We start from the raw sequence: 15104 nt of genomic DNA, 5'->3' as shown, positions 1-15104 counted from the left end.
ACTATCACCATGATGTATATGGTTTAGAAAATGATTCTATCTTGACAGGGTAAGTTTGATTTTTAATGTGCAAATCAACATTCAACATTTAGTTGAGTCTAGACAGATTGGTACTGGACCTCTACTCTCTTGATTCCGTGGCTGATAAGAAGATTCTAAGAGGTTGAGCAGCTCAGTGGTGATCTTTCGTAGCAGGAGTGAGGAGACCAAATTCCAGAGACTCCCCCTTTGAACTGCTACCTACTCTCACCCAGTGTTGGATAAAGGCACATGTGACCTCTCAGCTAAGCCATGACTACTTACTGAAAAGAGCATTGCCTTTGCAGAGGAGACTATTTTAAAGAACTTGACAGTAGGCACTATGGGTCCTCCATCTTACCTCTTTGTTGAAATGGATTATACCAGTAAGCTGCAGCTAATGAGGTGGTTTATCTGGTTTTATTGGCCTTAATTTTATTACCTGCCCAATATAATCTTGGCCCAAGCTTCCCCTGCTTAGAGGCATGGTAAAACCTTTATGTCTAGGGAAGCCCCACCCAAGAGGAGATTCTGCTTTCTTGAGTGTGGGCTCTGAGCCAGGCCTGTAGGCTGAGGTGCTGGTTTCTGTAACAGACTAATTTAGAAGCTCTAAACCATTCTGTAATCTTATTTTCTGGCCCAGGTGGATGCAGAAACAATCAGAGAACTGAGATTAAGTGAATAAGCCAAAAGAAAAAAGCTAAGACCTATTTCTTCCTCCCCTAAGATGATCAGAATCTCTGTTTTAGATTTTACTTGCTTTTAGCATCCAACCACTGAGAAGGGTTTGCGGTCAGAAATAGACATCAGTTATCTAGAGTCATGGCTGGGGGCTGAGCTCCAGCAAAGCTCTTCACAGAAGTCAAAGCAACTGGGCTAAGAGCAGCGAGGTGGGAAAAGACCCAAACAGGTAGAAAATAGAGGAAGTGAAGTCTAATTTTCAGTGAGGAAGGGCAGAGTGTTCCCTCCCCTTCATCTGGCAGTAGGCCCATCCTTGATGGCCTGCTCTTTCCCTTCTCTGAGGGCGTCTCTCTTCTCACCCCCACCACCCACCCCCTGGCACTTCAGGGGGCAGGTTTGTCCACAGGGACCCCAAGTCCCTTCTCACTGCCCACCTCCACAGGCTGTGCATTTATATACAGGGTGACTGTAGCTGCCGCTTTAAAGAGACTGGTATTCCTATATCCATTGCCTTTTAAATGCTTATAGAACATTCTTCCTGATACCTTTTATTTAAATACATGTAATAAAACACTTTCAAGTGCTAGTGTCTTATGTCAATTTGATTTTACTCTTGTTGCTCTTTCCCAACGACTCATAGAAAACTTGTTTTCTCTTCCTTCTTTGCTACCCCCAGCCACACCCCTATGCTCTGCTGCTGGTTTGACCACAGCCGGCCACAGGCCACGAAAATGTAGGTGGGCAGGTGCCAGTCTCTGATGCTAGAAGCTGTTGGGGCTGAGACTGGGGACTTCCGGGGATGGAGAGGGAAGGAGGGTCAGCTCACAAGCTTTCTCAAAAAGCTTAAGAGAGGTGTTTTTTTTTTTTAAACTGCATTGAGAATATTACAAAATACTCATTCTGAATAAGAACAATATATGCTGCTCTTAGAAAACTCTCCAGGATATATACTATTAAGTGAAAATGCTAATGATAACCAATTAGTAATATCTAATTCCATTGCTGTTGGTTTTCTTAGGGATGTACATATATATACTTTTACAAGCACAAGATTTTCGAGGGGAGGGGAAAAATTGTTTACAGTGATTACTTCTGAGGAAAGGATTGGGATGCAACTTTTTATTGTATAGCCTCTGTACTCTTTGAATCTGTTTTTGACACTAGTGCATATATGCCATTATAATAAAAAGTTTAAATACTTTTAAAAGAAATGTTAATTTTCTGTCTCTTAGTGATTTGCTAAAAACCATTAATAAGATAGTAAACAGAAGTTGAAGCTGAATAGGCTGCAAAATGTAGAATACCATTTTGAGCACTAACTATATGGCATAGCTGTTATCATTACTTTATGTAAGTATTTAATACTTATCAAAATCAAGTGAAGGAGTACATTATAATCCTCAGTTTAGGAACGAGGAAAACAGGCTTAAAGAGGTTATATAATATTCACAAGGTCCCACAGCTAGTTAGTAAGTTCTTGGACCTGACCACTTCATACGGGCAGGCTAAACATCTGCCTTGTCTACCAGAATGCCCACATCCTAGCAAACTTCCTAGTACCTGGCAAGAGACATAAATAGATTTATTAAGTAAATGAATATCTAATGTAAAGCTTATGCCATTAACTAATACACTAAATTCCCCTCCAAAGCTATACTTGAGGTAGGCGAAAGGTTCTTTCTCAGCATATTCACAGCTGCAGGTCCAGGTCTTGAATCAGAGTGGCATGAGTGAAGACCCAAAACCTAAGGTAAGCCCTTACCGCCTAGCACTATACTCAAGTCTGTTCTCAAGGACTGTTGCTCTATATCCCACCACCCTTTCAGGCAATAAAAGACATTTTAGTTTATCCAGACTGATTTACTACCCTAGTCTTTCATTCATTCATTCCCTCATCAAAATATTGAGTACCTACCACCTGCAATGTATTGAGAGTATAGCAGTGAAAAACACATATAAGGCCACTTTTTACCTCTAGTATTTTGTCCCAAAGGAGGATATAAAAAGGAACAAAAAACTAACAAATGAGAAAATATCATGTAGTTTAAGTACTTTAAGAAACACGGTGTCCTAAATCTCCAATTATTATTACTAAAAAATTTAATATTTTTCTAAATTTTTTAAAGTTACTAGATGCAAAAAGATGAATTTAGGTCCTCATCTCATACCATAACCAGAAAATCAACACAAAATGGATCAGAGCCCTAAAAGTAAGCATAAAAATTACAAAATTTTGAGAGGAAAACAAAGAAAAATATCTTTGTGAACTTGGCTTAGGCAAAGACTTCTTAGATAAAATACAAAAAACACAATACATTAAAGAAAAAGTGATACATTGCATTTTATCAAAATTAAAAGCTTTTGTTCTTTAAAAGACACCGTAATAAAATGAAAAGACAAAAAAAGAAAATGAAAAGATGCAGATTGTGAGAAAATATTGCAAATCATGTATCTGATAGCTTGTGTTAGATATAAACAACTCTTACAGTTCAACAATAAGAAGACAAGCAATCCAATTTAAAAATGGGCATAAGATTTGAATATATATTTTACTAAAGAAGGTAGAAGAATTGCTAATAAGCTTATAAAAAGGTGCTTAACATTATTAGTCATTAGGGAAACTCAGATTAAAGCCACACAAAATACCACTTCACATCCACAGGAAGGGCTATAAGTTAAAAGACAGGGATGCCTTGGTGGCTCAGACAATTAAGCATCCAACTCTTGATTTTGGCTCAGGTCATGATCTCATAGTCATGAGATCAGGCCCCACATTGGTTTCCATGTGAGCGTGGAAACTGCTTGGGATTCTCTCTCCCTGTCTCTTAGCCCATTTCCCCCACTCACATTCTTTCTGTCTCAAAAGAAACTAATTAACATTAAAAAAATAAAAATAAAAGATACATACACTGAGACACATTATAATTAAACTGTCAAAGTTTAAGACAAGGAGAGAATCATAAAAGCAACAAGAGAAAAGTAACATGTTACATAGAAAGGATCCCCATAAGATTATCAGCAGATTTTCAGCAGACCATACAGAAGTGGCACGATATAGTCAAAGTGCTGAAAGAAAAATACTACCAACCAAGAATACTCTATCCAGCAAAGTTGTTTTTCAGAACTGAAGGAGAGAGAACATTTTCCAGAACGTTTTCCAGACAAGCAAAAGCTGAAGGAGTTCAGTACCAGTAGGTTGGCCTTACAAGAAATGTTAAAGGGATTTCTCCCAGCTAAAATGAAAGGATGCTAAGTAGTAAAAGGAAAATGTATAAAAATATAAATCTCACTGGTAAAAGGAAAATATGGTAAAATCCAGAATGCTCTAGTGTTGCAGTGGTGGATAAATAACTTATAAATCTAATATGAAGATTAAATAACAAAACGTTAAAAAAAGCTACAATTGTATAGCTATAATTATAATAATTTGTTAATGGACACAAAAGGTAAAAAGAGATGAATTGTGATGTCAAAAACATAAAGGGGGGAGTAGATAATTAATGCTTTAGTATGTGTTCAAAGTTAAGTTGTTATTAGCTTAAAACAGTCTATTATACATGTGTTTCATGTAAGCCTGATGGTATCCACAAAGCAAAAATCTAAAGTAGATATACAAAAGATAAAAGGAAAGGAATTTAAGCAGACCACAACAGAAATTATCAAATCACAAAGAGAGCAAGAGAGGAAGACAGGAACAAAGGAATTACAAAACAGGAAACAATGAAAAAAATGGCAATAATAAGTCCATACCTATCAATTATTACTTTAAGTGAAATGGACTAAATTCTCCAATCAAAAGACATAGAGTGGGGGCACCTGGGTGGCTCAGTCGGTTAAGCTTCCGACTTCAGCTCAGGTCATGATCTCACTGTTTGTGAGTTCGAGCCCCGTGTTGGGCTCTGTGCTCACAGCTAGCTCAGAGCCTGGAGCCTGCTTCAGATTCTGTGTCTCCCTCTCCCTCTAACCCTCCCCTGCTCACGCTGTCTCTCTCTTTCTCTCCTAGAAATAAATAAAACATTAAAAAATTAAAAAAAAAAAGACATAGAGTGGCTGAATGGATTAAAAAGCAAACCAAACCAAAACAAACAAACAAACAAACCAAACAAACAAACAAAAAAACCAAGATCCAACTATCTGCTGCTTACAAGAGACTCACTTCAGCTTTAAGGACACACACAGACTGAAAGTAAGAGGATGGAAAAAACAGTCCATGCAAATGGAAGCCTAAAGAAAGCAGAAATAACTGACTTATATCAGACAAAATAGATTTTTTAAAAAAATAGTTTATTGTCAAGTTGGTTTCCATATAACACCCAGTGCTCATCCTCACAAGTGCCCTCCTTCATGCCCATCACCTCCTTTCTCCTCCCCACCCCCCCATCTGCCCTCAGTTTGTTCTCGGCATTCAAGAGTCTCTCATGGTTTGCCTCCCTCCCTCTCCCCCACTGTATTTCCCCTTCTTCTCCCCCATTGTCCTCTGTTAAGTTCCTTCTAATCTTCCTATACTTGCAAACATATGTTATTTGTCCTTCTCTGCCTGACTTATTTCGCTCAGCATAACACCCTCAAGGTCCATCCATGTTGCTACACATGGCCAGATTTCATTCTTTCTCATTGCCAGGTAGTATTCCATTGTACAGATGAACCACATCTTCTTGATCCATTCATCAGTTGATGGGCACTTAGGCTCTTTCCATGACTTGGCTATTGTTGGGAGTGCTGCTATGAACATTGGGGTACATGTGCCCCTATGCATCAGCACTCCTATATCCCTTGGGTAAATTCCTAGCAGTGCTATTGCTGGGTCATAGGGGAGTTCTATTGTTAGTTTCCTTAGGAACCTCCACACTGTTTTCCAGAGGGGCTGCACCAGTTTACATTCCCACCAACTGTGTAGGAGGGTGCCCGTTTCTCCACATCCTCGCCAGCATCTAGAGTTCTCTGATTTGCTCATTTTAGCCACTCTGACTGGTGTGAGGTGGTATCTCAGTGTGGTTTTGATTTGTATTTCCCTGATGAGCAGGGATGCTGAGCATCGTTTCATGTGTCTGTTGGCCATCTGGATGTCCTCTTTGGAGAAGTGTCTGTTCATATCTTCTGCCCAAGACAAAATAGACTGTAAGCCAAAGATTGTAATAAGACACCAAAAAGGTCATTACATAATAATAAAGGGGTCCGTCTGACAAGAGGACAGACCCAAAGGGAGGGAGAGACAACAAAATAATAGCAGGGGACTTCAGTGCCCCAGTTTCAACAAATGATAGATCATCCAGACAGAAAATTAATAAGAAAAATATTGGACTTAAGCTACATCTTAGACTATTTGGACTTGACAGATATTTACAGAACATTCTATCCAATAGCAGCAGAATACATATTCTTAAGCACACATGGAACATTCTGCAGGAGAGATCAAATGTTCTGCAACAAAACAAGTGTTGATACATTTAGGAGGACTGAAATCACATCAAGCATCTTTTCTGACCACAATGGTATGAAACTAGAACTCAGTTCCAAGAAGAAAACTGGGAAATTTACAAATATGTGGAAATTAAACAGTATGCTACTGAACAACCAATCGGTCAACAAAAAAATCAAAAGAGAAAGCAAGGGGCACCTGGCTAGCTCAGTCAGAAGAGCATGTGACTCTTGATCTCGGGGTCATGAGTTTGACAGTGGGGGTAGAGATTACTTAACCAAATAAATATTTTTTAAAAAGAGAAATAAAAAAACTACTTTTGAGGGAAAAAATGGAAATACAACGTACAAAAATTATGGGATCTAACAAAAGCAGTTCTAAGAGGAATGTTCATAGCAACAAAAGCATAGATTAATAAAAAATGATCTCAGGGCATCTAGATGGCTCAGTCGGATCACAGCACACAACTTGTGATCTTGGGATTGTAAGTTTGAGCCCTGTGTTGGATGTAGAGATTACTTTAAAAACAAAAAGATCCCAAATCAGCAACCTAACTTTTTTCTTCGAGGAACTAGAAAAAGAATAAACTAAGCCCCAAATTAGTAGAAGGAAAGAAATGAAAATACTCCGGGTTCTCTTTAGATCATATAAACCTTGAAAGATTTTACTAAAGAAAAAAGGAAAGAAAGAATAAAAAAGACAATAGATGGGCACGTGGATGGTTCAGTTGTGTGAGCATCTGACTCTTGATTTTGGCTCAGGTCATGATCCCCAGAGTCCTGGGATCCAGCCCCATATCAGTGTCCATCTTGAGCATCAAGCCTGTTTAGGATCTCTTCCGCCCCCTCCCCCACTCCTTCTGCCCCTCCCCACTTGTGCTCTCTCTTTCTTTCTAAAATGAAAAAAGGGCAATAGAGAAGATCAGTAAAACTAAGAGCTGTTTTTTTTTTTTGTTTTTTTTTTAACAGATAAAATAGACAAACCTTTGGCTAGACTTACTAAGAAAAAAAGAGTACTCAAAATCAGAAATGGAAAAGACATTACAACTCATAGCACACAGCAATGCATCATAAAGAGACTACTATGAACAGTAGACACCAACAAATTAGACAGCCTAGAAGAAATGGATAAATCCCTAGAAACACACGGCCTACCAAGGCAATAATGAAGAAATAGAAAATCTGAACAGACAATTACTAGTAAGGACATTGAATCAGTAATCAAAAATTTCCCAACAAACAAAAATCCAGGAACAGATGACTTCAATGGTGAATTGAATACTTAAAGAAACACTCTACGTGTTTCTAAACACTTACAGAAAAACTAATACTAATTCTTCTCTATAAAAAATTTAAGAGGGAGGGTGCCTGGCTGGCTCAGTTGGTGGAGAATACAACTCTTGATCTTGGGGTTGTGAGTTCGAGCCCCATGTTGGGTGTAGAGATTACTTAAGAAAAATAAAAATTTTTTTTTTGAGAGAGAGAGAGAGGGTTTGCAAGTGAGCAAATACGTGGAAATTAAATGATATGCTACTCTCTCTAGGAGGGAGAGAGAGGACAGAGAGATAAGTGGGTCTCACCCTAAGTAGGGTTCAGGCTCACCCAATGCAGGATTTAAACCCATGAACTGTGAGATCATCACCTGAGCCAAAATCAGATGCTTAACCAGGTACCCAAGAAAAATAAAATCTTAAAACAAAAAGTGAAAGAGGAAGAGGGAATGCTTCCAAACTAATTTTAAGAGGCCAACATTATCCAGATATGAAAACCAAATAAGGACATTCCAAGAAAAGAAAATTATAGGCCAATATCCTTGACGAATATAGATGCAAAAATCTTCAACAAATTATTAGCAAACTGAAATAAACAATACATTCAAAGGATCAGACACCATAATCAAGAGGGATTTATTCCAGGGATGCAAGCATGGTTCAACATCCACAAATTAATCAATGTGATTCATCACATTAACAAAATGAAGGATAAAAATCTATAATCATCTCAGTAGATGCAGAAAAAGCACGTGGTAAAATTCAATATCCATTAATGATGTAAAAAAAAAACTTTCAAACTAGGTAAGAGGGAATATACTTCAACATAATAATGCCTACATATGACCAGTTCACAGCCAACATCATACTCAGTGAGAAAAGCTAAAAGCCTTTCCTCTAAGATCAGTAACAAGATTCTTGCCACTTTTACTTAACATAATACTGGAAATTCTAGCCAGAGCAATCAGGCAAGAAAAAGAAATAAAATACATCCAAACCAAAAAGGAAGATGTAAAACTCTATTTACAGATGATGTAGTATATTGAGAAAATTCTAAAGACTCCACCTGTTAGAGTACTAATCAGCTAATTCAGTAAAATTATAGGATAAAAATCAGCTGTGTTTCTAGTCATTAGTAATGACTATCAGAAAGAGAAATTAAGAAAACAGTCCTATTTATAACTGCATCAAAAATAATAAAATACTAGGAATAAATTTAACCAAGGACATAAAGGGCCTGTACACTGAAAGCCATAAGACATTAATGAAAGAAATTGAAGAAGACACAAATGGAGAGGTTCCATGCTCATGGATTGGAAGAGATATCTGCACTCCCATGTTCATGACATCATTATTTACAATAGCCAAGATACAGAAACGACATAGATATCTGTCAACAGATGGATGGATAAAGAAAATGACACAGGATTGGGGTGCCTGGGTGGCTCAGTCAGTTAAGTGTCCGACTTCGGCTCAGGTCATGATCTCACTGTTCATGGGTTCGAGCCCCGCGTCAGGCTGTATGCTTATGGTGTGGAGCCTGCTTGGGAATCTCTCTCTCCCTCTCTCTCTGCCCCTTCAGAGCTCTCTCTCTCTCTTTCAAAATAAATAGGGCACCTGGGTGGCTCAGTGGGTTAATCCGACTTCAGCTCAGGTCATGATCTCGCAGTTCGTGGGTTTGAGCCCCACATCAGGCTCCGTGGTGACAGCCAGCTCAGAGCCTGGAGCCTGTTTTAGATTCTGTATCTCCCTCTCTCTCTGACCCTCCCCTGTTCATGCTGTCTCTCTCTCTCAGAAATAAATAAAAAAATTTAAAAAACTTTAAAAAAGAAAATGACACAGGATTATTATTCATTCATGAGAAAGAAGGAAACCCTGCCATTTGTAACAAATGGATGGACCTTGAGGGCATTATGCTAAGTGAAATAAATCAGAGAAAGACAAATAGTACATTTCATCCTTCACATGTAGAATTTAAAAAAAAAGAAAGAAAGGAAAAAAAGTGTCAAAATCATGGAAAAAGTAGTTTACTTCCTAAAGTAGGAAAGTAGTTGCCAGGATCTGAAGAGTGGCAGAAATGGGAAGAATTAGGTGAAAAGGTACAAATCTATAAGATGAATAAAGTATGCGGATCTGTAGTTGATATTACCATATTGTATAATTGAAATTTGCCAAGACAATAGAACTTAAATATTCTCATCAAAAAAAAAAAGTGAGGTGGGGTGCCTGGCTGACTCAGTCAGAAGAACATGCAACTCTTGATTTCAGGGTTATGAGTTCAAGCCCCGTGTTGGGTGTAGAGATTATTTAAATAATTACTTTTTTAAAAAGTGAGGTGATGTGTTAACTAGATGGAAAAATCTATATATAGATTCGATCTATATATATCGAATCACCATAATGTATATCTCAAATATCTTACAATTTTATGTCAATTATATCTCAATGAAGCTGAAAATTTAAAAATAAAAGTATAAAACTGAAAAAGATAATAACATAAGTTGACAAGAATATGAAGACAAGCACATACATTGTTCTGCCTACTGATCTTGTTGTTGAGAATATAAAATGGTGTGGCCACTTTGAAAAATCATGGCAGTTTTTTTTTAAATGGTACACATAACTTTACCATATAATCCAGCAGTTCTATCCCTGGGCATCTAACCAAGAGAAATGAAAGCATTGATCACACAAAGACTTGCACAGGAATGTTCTCAGCAGCATTATTCATCATAACCAAAAAGTGGAAACAATCCAAATGTCCACCAGCCTGTAAAGAGGTGAATGAAATGTGGTATAGCCACACGATGAATACTGTTCAGCAGTAAAAGAATGCAAAACTGATACTTGCTGCAACATAGACGAACTTCAAAAACATTGCAAAGTGAGAGAAGCCAGTCACAAAAGACCATGTTTTATAGAATTCCATTTAGATCAAATGTCCAGAATGATCAAATGTACAGAAATAGAAAAGTAGATCAGTGGTTGCCTGGGGCTTAGGGTAGGAAGGGAAATTAACTGCCAGATGGGCAAGTGAGATCTTACCAGGGTGATGACCAAGTTCCAAAATCAGATCATGGTGATAGTTGTACAATCAGGTGCATTAATAAAAGATAATTGACTGACTATTTACAACTGGTGAGTGTTACGGTATGTTATAATACCTCAATTAAATTATTAAGAAAAAATAATAGTCTGGGGACTTTGGGCCAAGATGTCACAGTGAGTTCCCTCTCTTGAAACCAGCCCCATCACTCAAGAGCATATTAAAAAATTTTTTAATGTTTTATTCATTTCTGAGAGAGAGAGAGAGAGAGAGAGAGAGCATGAACAGGGGAGGGTCAGAGAGAGAGGGAGACACAGAATCCAAAACAGGTCCCAGGCTCTGAGCTAGCTGTCAGCCCAGAGCCCAATGCAGCGCTCGAACCCACAAACCATGAGATCATGACCTGAGCCGAAGTCGGATGCTTAACTGACTGAGCCACCCAGGCGCCCCTCAAGAGCATATTAAAACAAAAAGTTTAAAGCAAAACGTGATTAGGAAAAAGATTTTTTAATTCATTATAGAACCCTGTCTTGAAGAGTTACTAAGTAGATCCCTGTAAGAATTTAAAGATTTGGTTTTTAAGTGTCCAATTCAGTCCTTCACTAGCCACATAAATTAGGTCTTCCAGCTGGATTTCCACTATGTTTTCTTGTTAGAGAGGAAGGGGGAAGGGCTGGTTCCCTGGGAATGAACACTGTTTACCTTCTGAAATGTGTTCCTTCTTTCTGCATGTGATGCTTTTGTCCTTACTGACAGATCTCTGATCTGCTTTTCTATCATCCTCCCTGACTTATTTTAACTGGCCTCACCCTTGGTTTGATTTTCCCTTTCCTGTTTGCCCCATCCTTCTACACATAGTCCAGTTCTCCTCCCTAGTTAATTTGCCCTTGTTTTCCAGCCCCGTTTCCTTTTTCGCTGTGCCTCCCTGCGTCTTCTGGCCCTTCTTCCTGGTCCTCCTTGCTAAGTGGAGAACTCGAGATAAAGATTCCCCTCCGTTCCCTTTGGAGTCCTGTGTCGTTCTGCCTGGTGGTCGGTGCTGGAATGTGACTTCAGCACATTCCAGTCAACGCGAACCAGGTTAGGGAAGAATGAGCCCTTGCACAATTAGGGGGAGTGTTTTATGGCCTATTATTGTTACTCTTACATTGTCAGACTTTTCAAAGAAACAGAGGATTAATTATTGACAAAGTTGAGATGAAACTTTCACTAAAATACTTTCACACTTAGGGGGAAAGGAGACCTACAAACTAAGCATTTCGAGGAATTAAAAAAGTGTTTCCCTTTTTCTTAAACACTAAAATTAAAGGAAAGAAAGGGTCTGTTGGAGAGGGAACTGTCAGAACTTTTAAAAGTATACTTAGTTTTTATCGTTTTTTCTAGCTACAGAGATATACGTGAATAATAAATTTGTTTTAAAAGTCTGATAAATTTTTTACAGCCTATAGACAGACCTTCATGAATAATCATAAATTTCCCTCAGTTCCAGTGTGCCTGTGTGAAAAGAACATTCCATAAGAGAGAGATTATAATCGTTGGTGGTAATTACACAAAGTTCTGAGTCATTAGACGCTATTAATTGTCTGAAATATAACTAGAAGAAAAATAAACATCGAGAGGAAATCTAGCATGACTACAATTAAGTTTAATTCTGATCCCTCCAGTCTATAGGAAAAAATCTCAAAGTCAGTGTTTCAAAATTGATTTAATTAACGTTTAAGTAACTTTTTAGTAATGTTTAAATAGCTTTTTAGTTGTTTAACCAGCTAGCAATCTTTGTTCTTTATTTAGCTGCATATGACTTCAAAACTCCTTTTACCCTGTGTTTTCTGACACCATTTTTTTTTTTAAATCGGTGGTGTTCATGCAGTTAACATTTGATAGGAATCCAGTCAAGTAGAACACTTCTACTGGAGCCAGCGGCTCCCAGGCAAATGGCTGCTGCATCCGAACCGAAGGCCAGGACCTCAGTCCTTTGACTTGTCTTCTGCCTCATGAGCCATCTCCTCCTATCACCCTGAGCACCACATACCCAAACCCCAGATCCTCACTTACTGCCCTAAATAAATACACCCATCCCCCGGTTTGGGGTCCTTCCCAAGTTTGAAACAATCTGCATGATCCCACCCTTCCTGCCGGCCACAGCACCTAAACATCAACTCAAGCCCTGTGTGCCTCACCTCTGAAATGTCTCTCGTCCGCCCCCCTGCCCGTCCTTCCTTTTCATATCCTCCCTCTGCACGACCTCATATGTGCTCCTCAGCTGTTCCCTCCCAGTCACCTGACATGCAGTCTCTGTCCACCTCAGTCTGCCACCAGCCACTCTGAGACCACAACACTCTCTTGCAAGCTCATGCACCATCTCACTGCTGGCGTTTAAATCTCCAGGAGGCTCTTTTGCCTGGTGAACAACTTAACCTCCTGTGAATGGCGTCAAAGGACTTCTGGGCCCCAGATACACTGTTGTTCCAAGGTTACATCACACGAATCCACTACAGCACTCTCTGCTTCAATCCGAGTAGACTACACACCATGCACCAAAAAAGTCTATGTGTGTCCCCACACCTTGTTTTTTTTTTTTTTTTTTTGCCTTGTCCACTGGGCATAAGCCTTTGTCAAGCATCTCTATCTGCTGGCTTTGATGTGCTTTGAATGCCCTTTCCCAGGAACCATCTCCTAAGAGTTTGTCTTCAGCAGGGAATGATTTCTAACCTTGCCTTCATTATTCTAGCATTGAGCTTAAATTTCTCTTAGCATGATCTTTTATTTTAGAGCCATACCTTTCCTCCCTAAACAGACTGAAATCTCCAAGAGGGTAGGCAAAATGCTTTCTTCCTATTTTGACATAACAGACAACAAAATACAGTGGAAAGAATATGGGTTTTAGAGCCACCAAGTGCGAATTTGAATCTTGACTCTGTTACTTACTAGTTGTTACCTTGACCTTACCTTACTTTAACCACTCTGAGCCTGTTTTCTCGTCTGTAAAATGGGGATGATGCTAAGTAATATGAGCATTAGCCTTTACTGAGAATAAAATGATATATAGATTCAAGATACATCCTTCAAAGAGCATTTGTTTTACCACTTTTCTTTATATGTTAGTGTCTATACTGTGCCTTATACATAGTAAATGCTCAACTATGATAAAGACAGAAGGATGTTGATATCTGTCTAACTGGGGTTGGTACCCTTAACAGCTCCATCCTGCCCACAAATAAGGCAGTAGGCACCCCATCTACATGGCTACACCTGTGTTCTGGTGGGTCCACATTCCAGCCAGCCTTAGTGGTTTTCAGACTCTGGTCCCAGAGTTTCTGATTTATGTGGTACAGAGTGAGGCCAATTAAAAGCTCCCCCAGCAATCTGACTGTGTAGTTAGAGTGGCGCATTACTGGCAACCCCTCAGCTTGGTGATTTGATGGAAAATCTTCCTGGTTTTGGTTTCAGTTTCATTTTAGTTCCTTTTTCTCTGTTGCCCTCACGATAGCCCAGCCCACCTCAAGGTACTTCCCAGGCCCACCCTGAGCCTAGGGTAGAATCTGTGCACTGGGAAATTAGATAATCAATGAGAAACATAGATCAAAAACACAGAGGATATCTATCAATGAAGAAGCAATGTATTCGTATTATTGATTACATATTAGTTTTAATATAGGCTTTGTAGCTATTGTCTTGCAGCCACTGAAGTGATACTTGCCACTAAATTGACTGCAATGGATGATATGTATTGGAATGTGTGTCCATCTCTGCACTCACTCAATGTTCCTGTTGTATCAGCCAACTTTTAGAAGGAAAGAAAGGGGGAGGGGGTGCTAAAAAAATATAAAGCTATATTTGAACTTCAGAGTACAGAAGAATCACCTGGAGCCATTGCTGATCATGCAGAGGACTCAGTGGTGAATACTGGAAATACTTGAGTTCAGAAGAATAGTTGGACCAATAGTTACAGTGATAGTTGAAATTACGGGGGGAGGGGAAAGTCTCCAAAGTGATTAAGAAAAAAGCAGACAATAAGAGAGAATAGAAGGGATCTATAACTAAAGTACTAGACGAGAAAGAGGGGAAAAAAGAGTAGTGTCCTTGAAGCCATGGATAATTTCCAGATAAGTGCTGAAATGCAGATTCCTGGGCCCCACTCCCAGAGATTCAGATTTACTCAATTTGAGATGGGACCCAGAAAGCTACACTTCTCACAGTATACCTGCATTTGACATGGATCCATTTTGAGAAGCACTGGTACATCTTGTTTTATAAGTAAGTGAAACCTCCCCCAAAACAAAATGCTTTATATGAGTTCATTTGATATCCAGTTTCTCTTGTATATTTCTTTTTTTATTTTTTTAAGTGTTTTATTTATTTATTTTTTTGAGAGAGAGACAGACACCGTGAGCAGGAGAAGGTCAGAGAGAGAGGGAGACACAGAATCAGAAGCTCTGAGCTAGCTGTCAGCACAGAGCCCGACGCGGGGCTCAAACCCACAAACTGTGAGATCATGACTTGAGCTGAAGTCAGACGCTTAACAGACTGAGCCACCCAGGCGCCCCAAGTTTCTCTTGCATGTTTCTAACATTGACCATAACACATGGGAGATGACAAATTATCTTTTATTGCCCCAAAACTTGGCTAACATTAGAAGAAACTTACATTAATTAAATAAATTCAAGTTAACA

This window comes from Hyaena hyaena, unplaced genomic scaffold (genome assembly GCF_003009895.1).
Source record: "Hyaena hyaena isolate Hyena2069 unplaced genomic scaffold, ASM300989v1 scaffold_358, whole genome shotgun sequence".
Classification (NCBI taxonomy): Eukaryota; Metazoa; Chordata; class Mammalia; order Carnivora; family Hyaenidae; genus Hyaena; species Hyaena hyaena.
The sequence above is the reverse complement of the archived record's forward strand: the minus strand, read 5'-3'. Positions refer to the sequence as shown.